The 16622-nt window shown below is 40.1% G+C and overlaps 1 protein-coding gene across 1 annotated transcript in view; it reads right to left on the bottom strand.

Annotated features, from left to right (window-relative positions):
- OXR1 (oxidation resistance 1) overlaps positions 1-2842 on the bottom strand; it is a gene marked incomplete at its 5' end in the record, with an annotated part of 278536 nt that extends 275694 nt beyond the window's left edge. Inside the window, one exon of the mRNA XM_083874853.1 lies at positions 2766-2842. The remainder of the gene's footprint in view (positions 1-2765) is intronic.
- Positions 2843-16622: the final 13780 nt, after the last annotated feature.

Below are 16622 nucleotides of genomic sequence, written 5' to 3'. Positions count from 1 at the left end.
CCCTGATGATATTAAGAGAGCAGTGTCTCTTTTGAACACCTGAATGTCTTCCCCACAAGCTTCAAAACCTGTGCAAATTCTTTGCCTATCTCAAAATGATCCTTCTGCCTCTGATGGAAACAGTTCATACACCAGACACACCCAAAATAACAAATATCTACTGCAATGAGCAACGAAGCCATCCCGCTCTTAAGTAAATGGCTCTACTAAAGAGAAATATCAGTATTTCCCGAGCTAAGCCATTAGCAATCATGTAACAATCTTGTGCTTATCTGACACCCGACCACGCCTGTCAGTAGTAACTGTCTGCTTCTGTAAGGTTGTCTCCTTCCATACGTTTCAACAGTACGCATAATTTAATGTTTTTGCTACAGTAACTCAAGAAACAACAGCAACTCACGAAAGGGTGAAGAAGAAGTAAGTCACAGTCGCTCATAACAAAAACAAGTGCGCAAAGACCGTGTGAATTAACAGCTGATCATTAGTGCTGACAATCCTAGACTACTGCCTTCTGCTACCAGCCTTAAATAATCATCACATCCCAATGAAAAAAAAAATATAAATAATATGTCATTATTATCAGGGTTTGAGTCTTTGGGGATCTGGGAAGGTGGGGGGGTGGTGCACTAGGACCAAGTGGGGGTGTAGTTTTTATTTTTAAATTTTTAAATTAAATTCAACTTTAAAAGAGAGTATTTTTATATTTCTTTCCGTAGTTCTGTTATTCCCCCAAATGCAGGAGGAGTAAACTAAGTATGTATATTTCCTACAATGTAAGATGACATACTTTGTTAGAACAAACAAACCCATGGAAGATATTTCTTTAGATTAAGCAAACAGTGGAGAAAAAAGTTTTCACAGAAAGAAAGACACGCACTGAGAAAGATTAGTTACTTTTTTGTCTGCTTAAAGGGAAACATAGCTGTGCAAACACTGCAGCTGCTAACTAGACATTCTCAAGCATCTAATGTGTAACTCCACTGTTACTATAATAATTTTCTCATCTCCACTAGTTGGGCTCAAACCTGGACAAGAAAAAAGAACCAACTGAGACTCTATAGGAATTATAATTCACAGCATAAATTTTAAGAGTATCCTTATATGCTCTATTAGCATATGCTTTGACTATCAAAGAATCCTTATCTGGTTAGAATGCTGAAATATTTCTATTAATATGTATGAGCTCTGGAACTAAAATAAATAGTATTAAAACATCCTAACTGTAAAATACAACCCAAATAATTAAACAAATTATTACTCCAAGAACATAAGGGAAGACATTTTTAACATTCTGACTTTGATGAATTCTCATATTTTAAATATTTATTTAAAAAAATACATGGTATTATTTCAGATCAAATCTAATCATGTGAGAAGAATGGCAGGCTGCCATGCACAAGAATTTCCCTCCTTATTTCTCACTATGCTGTCTTTCTTGCTGCATTCTCTTGTGGTCTTTGCAGCAGGCAAAAAGCATCAACTCAGGAATTCAATTTCCCCCCATTATTGCATACCCATAAAAATGGAAGTGACAGGACAGCAGTTTATTCATGCACAAACCAGAGCCGAGTCACACCAAGTGGCTTTCAGAAACCCACGGATCAATTGTTACTCTCTGGGAGCACTGCCTTGGTGGGCAGAGGTGAGGGAGTTTCAGCTGAGAGAAGGGAAAAGTTGAAGAGTTGCAGAGGTACGGAATGCAGCAGCCTTCTCGTCTCCACTGCATAACGCTAATTAACAGACTCAAGAATATACACAACTAGGAATGGCATCTTCTCCGTCTGTGACTATCTTTAAATGCTCCTTAATTCTGACCAGGCTTAACACGCACACATTTATGACTTACATGAATATTCACGTCTGAATACTACACCAAATCTAAGTCATTGTGCAAAGATAAGCATGGCTTAGAAGTGTTAGAGGTCGGGTCATTAGACTGGCAACACCTACAGGCACAGCCAAATGAAAATTAACACAGACTGTCCACCAAAAGCACCTTACTGGCCCCTCAGTCCAGTTCTTTCACCAGTGACACGCTATGCTGCTCAAATTCACCTTCCTCTATTATGACTTTATCTTAATACAACTTTGCAAACATCAAAAAGCTTCCTTTGAATAGGGAAGCAGCTTCTGAAACCTTTCCTCGATTTAGAGCGCAGGAAAACAAACCAGCTACACCACGCCGCTTCCAACGTTAAGTGAAAAACTTTACATTCCCTAATACTAGGAACATGTAGAGTTAAACTCATTTACTTGTGAACGGAACAACAAAAAAGAAGCATTTTTAAAATTGATATAAAATCCCATTTTCAGAGGCAAAAATTTCGGGGCATATTTGTACAGTTAAAATACTGCACCTCTTCTAAACTGAAAGAACACCCAGAATAAATTATAACACGAGAGAGAGCAGGAAAAACCTGTGTCATTACAGCTCCTCTCCAAAAAAAAAAAAAGTGCTTCTTTCCTGCGGTACCATCTGTTAAAGCAGAAACTCCTTGGAACACCGCAGCCTCCCTGACTCTGACGGCGACAGTGGCTCCGTATATTCGCATCGCGCTCTCTCAGCGGCTCCTGGACCGTCCCCGCCGCCGAGGCCGCACACGGACCGAGGGGATGCGCTTCTCCCTCCGCCGACCCGCGCAGCCCGGACCCGCCGCGGCCGAGCCCAGCCCAGCCGAACCCCGCACCCCGAGCCTCCAAGGAGGCGGCAATGAGGCGGTGGCCACCCCTCGCCCGCCCGCACGGCGCCCGCGGACAAAACTTACTGTCCGCCCTCCTTCCCGCCCGGCGAGGGAGCGCAGCCCCGGCGCGGCCACCGCTCTCGCCGAGCGCCTTCGGACATGCTCAGTCCCCCCGCCGTGCGGAACCTACCACCGGGGGGGGACGGGGGAGCGCGCAGGAACACGGGGCAGAGCTGGATGCTACCAAGAGGACGCGCTAAAAATAGGCGCCGCAGAAAGGAACAGCTGGGAGCTTAAAGGGGCGGCGGCCGCTTCGGTCCCCGCAGCCACGGGCCAGGGGCGCCTCCTCCTCCTCCCCGCGGAGACAGCGGAGGAGAGGCGCTGCCAGCGGGGCCTGCGCTGCCAAAGGGCTCCTGGAGAGGCTCTGGAAGCGGGGCGATGCCAGCGATGCCTGCGCCACCGCGTCCTGCCCGCTCCCTCCCTTTGCGGCTCCGGCCGTCGATGCGCGCAGGGATGCGCGGGGCGCCGGGAGGGCTCTGGGAGCGTCTGACGGGGCCACTGCCGGGCTCTGCCCCCTCACCCCAGCGCCGGGCCGGGAGCCTGCCTCGGGCCCGGGCCATTTACCCCGAGGCCGGGGCATTTACTCCGGGGCTGGGCCATTTACCCCAGGGCCGGGCCATTTACCCCAGCACCGGGCCATTTACCTCAGGGCCAGGCCACCCCGTGAGGCAGCGGCCTCAGGAATGAGCTCTAGATAGTGAGGGAGAGGATGCCGGGCGGCGTTTCCATACAATGTTTCTCTAGGGGCATCTCCATCCCGCTCCCAGGCGTCAGGTTGTGCGGACGGGGCTTGGATTGGGGAGTGACAAACACTCCCGTGAAGCTCAGAGCAGTCAGATGAGAATGTGACAGGTCCGAGGCGAGGAGCGTGAAGAACAGCCCTCCTAAATATAGTTTTCTAGGCTGGGAGATCTATGCGGCAGGAGAAATTACATGATCGCCTCTCACTGACGCTGCTGTGTTTCAAAACTAAGAGCTGTTGAAATGAAAAGCCGCCTGAGTGTTTGTGAATGGGAATTTCTGATGGGGTTTTTGAGCTGTGGTTTATCATTCTCTACCTTCCTAAAAGACCGACGAGAATAAACACAAGATTACCACATTGTTTTATATAGATACTGCAGAGCCTAAAATTGTATTACCCTAGCAGGAGTTCAGAGGTATTACTGAATTCTGCTTTTATGGATAACAGAAAATTGCTGTTGCATAAAACAAAACAAAACAAAACAAAAACAAAAACAAAAAACCAACCAAACAAAAAAAGGCATCTTTACATAATACTAAACTACTTCTAAAAAAAAAAAAATCAGACAACATCTGCATCATAATCATTTGCTGTTCTGATGACATCATGTACAATAGTATGTACACTCAAGTCCGCATTCAAAATGTTTCATTTATTTCATTAGACATGAGAGATCGCTGGAAGTTTGTCTTCATCAGAACTCTTAACACAGCCTTCAGCAAAAACTACTGCGGGAAAAAAAAAATAACCCTCAGTTACACGTAGGTGGGTATAATCAGGAAAGGAAGTGTTACTTGTCAGTACTGTCAAATAAAGTGAGAGTAAGGAAGCAATTTCCCTCGCAGACTGACATACAATGGGATGGATTATTAGATAAGATTGTGTAGGCAACCACTGCAGTACTTGGAAGAATGAAAGATGACATCACAAAGATTATAGTACTAAAAAGGGAGTGAATCAGGTTGTATCAGGTGTTTAAGGCCAAACTTTCATATGAGGGAAGGTTGGAGGGCTGTGCAGGAAGATGGAGAGGCACAGGGATGGCTTCTGTGAGAAGCAGCTGGAAGCTTCCTCCGTGTCTGACAGAGCCAATCCTTGATGGATCCCCCCATGGGAGCTGGCTCTGAAGATGGATGTGGCACTGGCCAAGGCTGGGACAATTAGAAATGCTGCTAATGCCTCTGTGATAACAGATTTAGGAAGAAATTTAACAAAGATATATTGTCAGTTGTAATTGTGGCCAGAGAAGAGCAGAGTGAGAATGTGTGAGAGGAACAACTCTGCAGACCTGGTCAGCAGAGAAGGAGGGGCAGGAGGTGCTCCAGGCCCTGGAGCTGGGATTCCCCTGCAGCCCCTGGTGCAGCCCAGGTGAGGCAGCTGTGCCCCTGCAGCCCAGGGAGGTCCAAAGGGATGTAGAGATCCACCTGCAGCTGTGGGGGAGACCCACAATGGAGCTGTGGATGCCTGGAGGAGGCTGTGACCCTGTGGAAGAGCCAGTGGAGAGAGGGTGCCCCTGCTCCCAGGCTGGAGCAGCCTGCCTTGGAGGACTGCACCCCATGGAAGAGTGGCCCACACTGCAGCAGTTTTGGGAGGACTGCTGCCCATGGGATGGACTCATGTTGCAGCAGTTCACAGAGGGCTGTTGCTGGTGAGATGGACTCATATTGGAGAAGTTCATGGAGAACTCTCTCCTGAGAGGGACCCTCCTCCTCTCCATGAGCAGCAGAAGCCTCAAGTGATGAACTGATCATAACCCCCATTCCCTGCCACATTGACCTGCTGAGGGATGAGGTAGATCTGGGAAAGAGAAAGGAGTGAGGGGAAGATGTTTTCAAGGGGTTTTTTTTACTTCTCTGATTTTTTTAGCAATAAATTCAATTAATGTCTCAAACTCGAGCCTGTTCTCCCCATGATGATATTTGACAAGTGATCTCTCCCAGTCTTTATCTCAACTCATGAACCCTGTTTTATATTTATTTCCTCTCCCTTGTCTAGCTGCGGAGGGGAGTGAAAGAGAGCAGCTTTAGTGGGTGCCTGGCATCCAGCCAGGATCAGCCCACTACACATGTTCACTAATTCTTCTCATTCTCCTTATTCTCTGTTCTGCTAAAAACATGAGATACACTGTATTCTCTAGTCCATGTCTAGCAGCCACCATCACACTATGTATTACAAAAAGTTGCAAGCTATGCAGGAGATGTAACTGTACAAAGTGAGGGGGGGAAATTATGTAATTCTTTCAACTGAAGCTATTGATCTTGAGATAGACAGTAGGGGAAATAGGAAAGGCAGGCTTCTGAATGCAAACTCAAATTTGAGGTAACAGTGGGATAATGTATTTCTGGCTGCAGCTGGATCTCTGCAGGAGCAGTAGGAAGCCTCTGGAGAATTTCCTAGAACAGTTTGCACCTTTACCATCATACAGCTCTGGGTAAATTGGGAGACTGAAAGATGTCCCGAGTCTCAGGAGAGTAGCTTCCAACTGTGGATTCTTACTGTCTAGGGAGTTCAGAACACTCTTCATCATGAGAACAAATGTTAAAATAATGGCCAAGAAAACATGGGGTTTTCTGCAGTCTGTATTATCATTCTCTTCATATCTACCCTTTATGGGTAATTATACTATATTTCTCACACTTTTATTTGTTTATGAGGAATCTCTTTAGAACTTGTCAAATATGGTTGACTTTCACAACAAGAGACAAACATATACGGATTTTCCTCATTGAAACCACAGTGTCATAAATTGCATGGGATTATATATATATATATATATATGTAAAAAGCCTAAAATAGCAAGTTCCAGCATTTGAAAGACCATAATCACCCAGATGCAGATTACCATATTGGACATTAGCAAGTAAGTGGTAGCTGCATCTGCTGTATCAGCCAGTGAACTATATTTAGAGGTAGACACCCATCTGAATATTGAAAGCTGTTCCTTTCTTCTTCAAGTTTTGCTCAGCAGAAATATCCATAGAGTTGCATCTTGTACTGACACAGCAGCAAAGATTTAAATATCTGCTTGCTTCTGTGTCCCATCAGACTGAAGGGGAACAATTCCTCATTGCACAGAAAACATGCAGCTTTCCACTCCATGTAAAGCACAACACTTTATCAATCTCTCTTCATATTGCTCGAGAAGGCTCTAGTGAAATATTTCTTATTCAAATGTATCCCCTATAATTCCATATTGCTGATGAACTGAGGCTTTGATTGCTTCTGGTTCTCAGGCTTTCACCTCAGCCCTCCCAGCTGTCTCCTCTCATTGGTATATTCAATGCTTCTCCTTGACAGCAATATTCAGATTCTCTACTGTCTCCTTGTGTAACTCAGATTTACATTCTAGCATCCTTACCTTTCCAATTCACCATCCTAAGGATTTTTTCCATATAATGGACTACCCAGGCTTCCTGTGTGGTAGATAGAATATTCCTTTCTTTTTCTTTTTCTTTTTCTTTTTTTTTTTTTCTTTTTCTTTTTCTTTTTCTTTTTCTTTTTCTTTTTCTTTTTCTTTTTCTTTTTCTTTTTCTTTTTTTTCTTCTTTGTTTATTTTCAAGAGATGGGACTTGGATGTTCGATTATGATAGACTGATCATAGATCATAGAATGGTGTAAGTTGGAAGGCACTTAAAAGATCATCCAGTTCAATCCAGCTGCCACAGGCAGGGACATCTACTACACCAGGTTGCTCAAAGTCCCTGTCCAGCTTGTCCTCTCCAACACTTCCAGAGATGGGGCATGAACACAACTTCTCTGGGCAGCTCGTTCCAGTGCCTCACCACTCTCAGAGTGAAAAATTTCTTCCTAATATCTAATCTAAATCCTACCCTCTTTCAGTTTAAAGCTATTACCTCTTGTCCTAACATTATCTGTCTCTGTAAAGACCCTCTCCAACACTTTTCCAAGCCCTTTTTTACTGGAAGTTTTCCCTAAGTTCTCCCTAGAGCTTTTTCTTCTCCAGGTTGAACAACCTCAACTCTCTCAGCCTGTCTTCAGAGAAGTACTCTAGCCCTCTGACCCCCTTTGTATCACTTCTCTGGATTCAGTCCAAGGCATCCATGTACTTCTTATGTTGGGGGTCCCCAGAAGTGGATGCAGTACTCCAGAGCAGAGAGGCAAAATCAGCTCCCTTGATCTGCTGGCCTTGCTGCTTTTGATGCAGACTATGATGTGGCATCACATGAGAGACATGCAGAGATAACCCAGCTATCAGTCTATGATCCAAATGGGAGATGTTCTTCAGAGTAAAGAAAAGATTGTGTGATTGATACGCATAAAGTTGTGCTCAAGGCAAGAGATTCTGGGTTACAGTTAAGAAGGACAAAATAACACTAGATGATTGATGCTTCATAGTGCATTTCGATTGGAAAGGGGACTAGCTACCAACAAGATGAAAGTATGGAAATTCCAGGGTGGGGATAGCAATGGTGGTATGGGTAATAAAGCAGGAACTCTGATACATGAATGTGGGGCACATAAATCTCCTTGCTGTGGAGACTGCTTTTGGAGGGAATGAGAACAGAAAACAAAGAATGTTTTTGTTAGAACAGGAAAATAAGACATAGGGATAGAGAAATGTGGGATTTCCATAAGGAATAACTGAAACTATTACATGGAGTCCCTGGAATGAAAGGGAAAGAGAAGGAATCACAAGGCATATGATAATAGGCTTAGAGGAAATAGTCTAAATAGTGTTTACTGAGCTCAGAGTTTTCAGCTACAACTCAGTAATGATCTCTTGGAGTCATTGTTGACCACTCTCTAAAGTTCCCAGTTTGATGTGTAGCAGTGGTCAAAAAAGCCAATGAAGGGTTAGGCATCCTTGGGAGCAGAGGTTGGGCTTCATCTGACTGTAAAGGACAGAGCTGGAAAAGATACAGAGAAAGGCAACTGTAATGAGCAGGCAACTGCCTCGTGAGGGGAGAGTGAAATGGCTGGGATTCTTCCATGTGGAGAGAAGCATGAAGGGCCATGTGGCTGGGATTTATACAACTGTGAAAACAGTACATACAGCAAAAAGTGGATGAGAATGATTTTTCACCAAATCCCACAGTACTGCGTAAACTCAGTGAAACTACTGCAAATGTGAAAACAGATGAAAGAAAGTACTTTCACCCCCTCACCTGGACACAGTGGACAGTGGTCTTCTGGAAAGTGTAACCCCAAGAAGTTCTGTAGGCAAACCAGCAGGTTCAAAAAAGGATCAGCAAAAGCCATAGGCAACATATGTGTGAAAGGCTGGGGAGTGCCTTCAGTACTTGGAATCCAAGGGCTGTGAATTCTAGGACAGTACTAGGGGAACAGACTAAAATTTTAGTCTTATACACTGTCTTCTAATAGTATCTCCTGTTACTGCAGGGACAATATACTGGGCTAGATAATACCTATGATAAATTCAGTTGTAGCAAATTATGTATGATCCCCAGGATGGATCATATTTATGCTTTCAACCACGAGTGTGATCTCTGTTAACTCTGGAGGTAGCCAGTAGTGTGATGCTGCTTTTTGGAATTTAATGGTTATGCAGCAAAAACTTTCTTTACGTTTGGTAAACCAAAGATGTTATATAAAAATTCCCACTTCCACTATTAATATTCATTAAGCATCAAGCCTTTGGAGGCTTGGTATAAATAGCTTTCTCTGAGCTGGAATTCACAATGGCCAAAATCCTATCTCCCATGTAAGTCCTGAATACCCAGATATCTTGTGGGAGACATTTAGAAGATTTCTATAGAAGGATCTAACCATATCCCACAGTTCTTGATAATTGGCTGTTGCTATAAATGACTGTACCTTTCATTTAGCACCCAAGGGGTTTTGCTACCATATGCTCCATAAGAAATGGCCAGTGGACTTGAGTCCTTTGAAACCCTTGGAAATAATTCATAATTCATTATCTTTATGGTATGCTTTCTCCTTCCCTGACCATGTCAAACATCCATTTTTGTTGCTAGCAGTTCAGAGCAGCGGTTTTTGTTCCATGAGAGGAAAGCAGTGACAGCCCACAGATTTATTACAACCTCCTGATGGAGGAGTTTAATAAGAGCACAGCTGTAAGGATTCATCCTGCCATGGCTACATGGAAAATGCACTGACACCAATGCAAGTGGATAAGTCTGCATTCTTTATTACAAAAAGGTTTTGCATGTAAGAAATAGAACCGTTAGAATAAACAACTCAAAATATAGCTGGATTTCAAACAACAAAATTCATATTAATTCCTTATTAAAGTGAAAGGAAAATAGCCTTATATACTAATATAGGAAGAATAAGGAATTTGTTTTTACTCAGAGTAAGTTCAGCATTTGCAGCATTTGAAATTTGTTGATGACCATCATCTCAGACATTTTATTTATTGTAAGCAATATTTTTCTCCCAATCAACCTGAAGTTATCTACTTTTACTGCCCTTTGTGGGCTTTGCAGATTTTTTTCTTAGACATTGAATTTAAATATCCATCCTCAACTTCTTTAACTGAAAGTTCTGCCAGACAGTGGCTGGTTTGGAAGTGAACATTTTACTGTAAAACTTTCTGTGAGCTGTTCTCAGTAGTTCATAGGAAACTTTTTCAGTTCATGCATTACTTTTATGCATTATGCAAATGTGTATACATGAGATTAATTTACTTTGTTTTCAAAGACATAAACAATTGAACAATGTGTTATAAAAACAATCACAGGCTTCAGAAAGGTTTTCTTAGTTCTCTTCAGCAATAAAATTAATCATAGAGGTTCCAGCCTTCCTTCAACACAACTCAAGCTGAGCCCCTGCAAAATAGAAAATCATAGCTTTTCTATTATTTAATTATTGTAGGGCACACCCAAAATAAATCCAGAGTATGAGATTTTAAAGAGATTTATGAGATTTTTCCCACTTCTTTGTGGGAAGAAGTGCATGTGTAGAGTACTCTGCATCAGGAAGCTGCTGGTAGCATCTGTCTCTCAGAGTGAAGCAGTAAAAGCAGTGTGCTATTAGTGCTGCTATTAAAAACCAAACAGAAAAGTACAGCATACTACTTTGAGATCAATATTCAATCTAATATGGTCTCTTGCTTTCTCTGGGTAATCTCTAACCAGTCATATGGTTGTTTACAAACGAAGATGAGGCTCTGACAGACAGCAGAACCCGGCCAGCTGCATGCACCAACATGACTGAGCCATTGGCTGTCCTGAGTAAATCATACAAGGACTAGAAGTATGCTGAGATAATCTATGATTTCACAGAAATCGTATCTCCCACTATTTTAAAAGCTAACAGCAATCAAGGCATGATCATCTTTAAAAGGGGGTGCCTCTAATAACCAACAGGAATGTACCAGGGGGAAAAATGCCGCTTTGGAACTAAACAAACACTTTCCTTCCATGCAATTTCCAATTATAAAGCAAAACCCATTAATAAAACAATACACCACAAAACCACGTTAATAAAAACAAAAACAAAAACAAACAAACAAACCAAATTTGAAAAATTAAGGTTTTCAGTAGCCTTTATTAAAAATAAAACTTGCTGAAAACAGGATTATCTCACAGATACTGTTCTAAGGAGAATTAGTTACATGCTTAAAAAAGAAAGACATGACAAAGTTTCATAAAGCCTTATGAATTTGCAATCTGCTGTGGAAAGCATGGCTTTTAACCACCTAGGAAACTGGTGCCACTATTTAAAATAAATCTCAACAAACAATGCAAACAAGAACCAACTGGCAAATAAACGTGCAGTCTCACTTCTTAAATATTACATGTCATCCCTGATATTCTAACTCTGGCAGAAAAATAGAATTGCAGTAAGCCAAAAGGTAAACTACTTCAGAGCTTGTTTAAGGATAAATGCAAAATTTAAATGCAAGCCACTGGGGAAAATTATTTTAGTTAAACCAAAATCTAGATCTATAGCATATGTGCTGTTATATAATGACCTATAGGCTGCCCAAAAATAGCTGGTCAGGGTACGTACATGAAGTGGCATTTCAGTATTTGCATTCAGGCATCATTCAGGGTTGCCATCCAGCAAAAGCAATGTTAAGGAGCATGGAGGATAAGGCAAGGAAGGCACAAAAAAGGCCATGAAACATTCTTGCATTGTGGAATTTGCTGAGATATTAATGAAGATGAAGGAATCTGGCTACCTGATTGAATGTGCCCCTTAAGTACTTCACTCATGGAATCGCTGTGAAAAAATTGCCTTGAGATTTGGTAATTTCACCTTGGGCATAACTGGCCAAATTTCTTTTGTATGTTTTGTGTAAGCTTTAAGAAAAACTACCTAGAATGAAGCATTAACTACAACTGCTAGGTGTCATGGGTGTCCTTGGGAGTTTGTTGACAAAAGAAAAAGGCAATGGAAGTCTTACTGTTGATGCTACTGAAAATCAAATGGGGGTTTTAGGATCAGGAAGACCACAGCCATGCTTATCTGGTGAAGGCAGCATTATTATGTCCAGGTACTTCTGTCTGGAGTTAAAAAAAAAGGAATGACTGGATTGCACAACTGACATGGCTGGTCTCAGACAGTGTAAACATATCCCAAATGTGATATTTGCCAAAAAATTCTTGCTCATCTCCAGCTTTGTTTGAAGCTAGACTAGGAAAACAAATAAATAGACAAGTAAATTCTCCAGTTACTATAAAAATGCTGAAATAGCTTAAATAAAATTTAAATTTGTCTATATTTTGATAGAAATTACAAAAAACACACCAAATTAAATTTTAAAAAAAGGGGGAAAATGTGGATTTTTTTTTTAAAGAAAAAACCCTAGTGTTTTCTTTTATATGAAATAAAAAGAAGAAAAAAAAATCTCTGTTCAACAATTTGATCTTGACATTACAGAAACTGTTTACCTTTCCTTTAAAATATGTATGGATAATTTTAAAAACAATTCATTTCAAAATAAGAACAAAATTATTTAAAAATATAAAAATTAAATATTTCAGAATTTTTCAATTCAATGTTGGAGAGAAAGGTGGAAAAATACAGAGGTATTTCCCTTATTGAACCCAATTTTTAAATGTTTTAATTCTATACCTTTGTTTTTGATAAAATACTCACCATAAATTTTCCCATACTGAAGACCTGAATGTCCATACTGCTTTTTGCTGCCACTGTGAATTTCTGGTCCCCATTATCTTTTCTTTGCTGAATGATTCAGAGGTAAATGGCAGCAAACAACCCACACCATATTTTTAAGTAGTATTTAAGCCAATGCAAACAGGGGCTCCGATGGTGTTTCTGTTACAGCAAAACCCTGCTGTTTCTCAGCAGGCTGAACAATTCTGGCATCTTCTGCTTTTAGGTCCTGTTTTGCAAATAGTTTTAGAAATGAAGATAAAGCATTTGCAAAAACAAGTAAAAGGGTCACAGGTGCACATTACTGGCTGTTTTGATTGTGGATTTTCAAAGATTCTGAGTCACAGTAGATATTTTTAGCTGTGCTTTTAACCACGATTTCTGCTGCATTGCCTAGATGGAAATTATTTTAATAGCAGTTTGATCTTGGTGCTCATTTGCATTTGGATCCTTTGTCAAATAAGTAAATCTCTCAAATTTCTTTCAATACACAGAACTCTAGCTACCTGATTCTTGTACCATTAAAAGCTTGCATTTTAAAAGGCATATTCCTTATATGTCTTAGGACAGAAATCTCTTTAATTACATTTTGGATGCATAATGTATGATATACAATTACCAATTACATTGTTGTAGATTCCAAAAAGAGGACTGATAGAAAATTTGTATTTATTAAAATTTATTCATAAATACATGTGTTACTATTGTTATTTAATATCTTAAACCATCATATACTATTTATTTTTGACTCAAAAATGGTTTCTGTGCAAGAGGCTGAAATAAAACTTCTGCTCTTACAGGCAAAATAAAGTTTAAGTTAGACAAAATTTTAAAATTTTTAGAAAAACATCAGTTCTATTCAATTGTCTTCAATCCTTGCTCACTTGTGAGTTCCAAAAGTAAAATGTAATTTTTATCTGTAAATTGGTGAGTAGGGGGGATTACCTCCTGATTTTATTTCTAATTTATATCTTTTGATTGAGTTTTAATTGAAGAATGATCATGTTTGGAGATATTTCAGAAAAGACATATTAGTAGGAAACATTCCAGGGGGCAAAAACCTGTAAAGTGATGCAAATATAGATCTAATAGATCTTCTCTATTTCTGATTTTTGCATGTCTTCACCTAAATTCATAAATATGACCAACTCATGCTTTGATAATAATTAGTGATGTAAAGTGGAACAGGTACTGCAAAGCTTTACCAGGGATGCAGAATGTTCACTGAGTGAGAAAAGGAAAAACAGTTTAGCTCATTTAGCTTTGTAAAGCAGAGGCTGAGGAGAGATTTTGTATTCCCTAGATAAACAAATGGAATGGTTTTTATTATTTTATTGACAAGAGGAAGAACTGTTGCCTTTTTGCCAACTTGGAAATGAAACTCAAGATAATTTTAATAAGGAGGTAATATAAAAAAGGATCTTTATTTGAAGGCCTTCAAAAGCCCACTCTCCCAGGGGTGAATACACATTTATAGGTTTTAGGAAATTAGCATAATTGATAGAAAACACCAGTTAGGAGGACAAGTGGTGATGCAATTTCCCCCCCAGGTCAAGCCCCTTCTCTGGAGCCCCCCTTCAGTACCAGTTGTACTTTGTCCATCAGAATGTATCTGGAAGAGTTGTTCTCAGCCTTGGTTCCCAGGAAAAAACAAGATATTACAGAGCCTTGTACCTCCTGGGGCTTGGAGCTCTGGAATTTGTTTTGTCTTTCTGCTTAGGCAAAGGGCATGAAAAATTACTGGGAAAACTGGTCACTAATACAATAGGCTACAGAGCTGCAAATATAAGTGTGAAGAACACAGAGATTATATAAAACGGAAAAAAAGGCAAACCCCAAACAACATCAGTACAACTTCCTTCTCTGGGGCAAATGTTAGTAGAAAAGTAAATTACTAAATATTAGCAATTTATATGTGTGTATATCTATATATGATAAAAAGAGAAGAGATCCTTATATGACAAAACAAGATTCAGGAAATTTCATGGACAGGATTGTGCAACCTGTCTGCTTATAAAGCCAGGGTTGGAAAACAGTGAATGAAGACATCTTTTCTTTCCTCTATTTCTGACTTCCAGGCAGCCCTGGTCAAAAATTGCATTATTTTTGTTTCTGAGAGATTGGTCAACAATTGGGGAAGAGATTGTGAACAAAATCAATTTTTGATTAAATTTTTTAATATGATACTAATAGTGTAAATCAGAAATTTCATTAATATAAATTATAAAGCATGATTGAATCTCTGCACATTTTTATCTTAAGGCTCATTGGTTATATTTTTCTGCTTCTGGGTATAATTTGTTGGTATGCTGTTTTTCCTCCTTTGTGAAGAAAATGAAAGGATACATACACTGAAAAGAACCTGTGAACTCTGAAAAGGGCCTGAAAATACCACACATAGAGAAACTGGTGGTATTCTTTATTTTTTCTCTTTTTTTGCAAGTAGTTTATTTATCCTAACTATTCACAAATTCAAACTTAAATTCTATTATGATTGAGTTCAACTATCTTTACTGAAGTGAAATTCTCATCAGCCTTCATCAGAAAGTACCCCAACTGAATATGCTGTCATGGCCTATTCCTGTTTGCTATTTAATTAATGCATTTGAGAGCCAGACCCTGGGTAGCCAAATATTTTGGAAGTGGTTTTAAACTAAAACTAGTCAGTTTTAGAAACATGAGACCTCAATGATACAGTGCCTCATTCAAATGGATTAGAATATACTGATTGACGTAAAAAAACCCAACAAACCAAACCAAAAACAACAAACCCAGAATTTTGGGTCATTCTGGTGATTTGAATCCAAATTCCTTTTTTAACATGGGCTTCCTCTATGTTTTCAACTAAGCTGCTGAGGTCTATTTCAGTGTTTGTGTGAGTGTGTATGTGACATTCATATTGCACACTATCAGTCTTAAGAAGTCCACCAGAATTCATAGCCTTGTGTTAGATGCTCAGAATTCCCATAGAGAGTTTCCCACTGGAAGAGTTAGCAACTTGAGGATGACATTCATAAATGAGGGGAACCACTTCAGGAAACCAGTAGGAAGCTCCAGGGAGGGATATCAGGAAGGAGCTGTATTACCCACAGTAAATTAAAAGGTAATTCTGTGCAGTATGATGATCTCTCTTCTAGAATGGTGAACTATCTTCTAGAATGAGCTAGTTAGAACAAGGAATAATCTCAGTGTTTTCTTACCTAAGCAAAAATACACCATGCTAACACAGAATTTACAAGAGTTTATTTATTCAAGAAACATTCCCTGCCCAGGACTTGTACAGATCTACCCTTTGCCCATGTAGGTCTCAAGCCATCTGGATGCCAGCACGCTGCACTCAAAAGCTGCTGTATTTGAGTTAAAAATCCCACAGAAACAAAGTATTTTGAGACAGGGCTGGTTTGTTGCCCGAGGCTTGAGGATCGAATGCAGGTGAAGTGAAAGGCTGTAAGCCTAGAGGGACGTTTAATGTTAGATAATGGGAAGGTCCAGGTAAGAGCTTTTCTGATTTTTCCTTTGAAGGGAAAATTCAAGGGTTGTCATTTGGATGTGGCAGTTACCATGTCTGTTGTTCACACCTGCAAAAGAGGGAGAGGTGGCAGTGTTTGGCCAGTTCACAATTTCCCAGGTGTATGGGAGTGATGGATGAATGTAGTTAGCTATGGAGGACTCTTTTACCATTTAGTGGGGTCTTGAAAGAAGCATTCAAGAGATTTATAGAGTATAGCACAGATAAGTACAGATGCATAGCTGTATGAATACCTACTTGGCAAATTTAATCCTTTTTTGCGATGTCATGATGATGAGGAGATATTTCTGTAGAACATTTCTGCAAAACTTAATTACAGTCTATGGTTTTTTTAAATATGCTTTAGGGTTGGAAGTTCAAGGTATTTCCTTTAACATTTTCTATACTTTAACCAACTTATAAATGTTTCCTGGAACTGTATTTACAAAATACAAAATTTTAAAAAGTCTTAAAATGTCCAGTTAATGTATATTGGTGATTCCAGAGTTCTTTTCACCAGTATTTTCTCCAAGACTGTTCAAATTCAGATAACAAACACTATATG

This window comes from Zosterops lateralis (genome assembly GCF_965231275.1).
Source record: "Zosterops lateralis genome assembly, chromosome: 1".
Taxonomy (NCBI): Eukaryota; Metazoa; Chordata; class Aves; order Passeriformes; family Zosteropidae; genus Zosterops; species Zosterops lateralis.
Note: the sequence above shows the minus strand (reverse complement) of the source record. Positions and strands in the feature narration are given on the sequence as shown.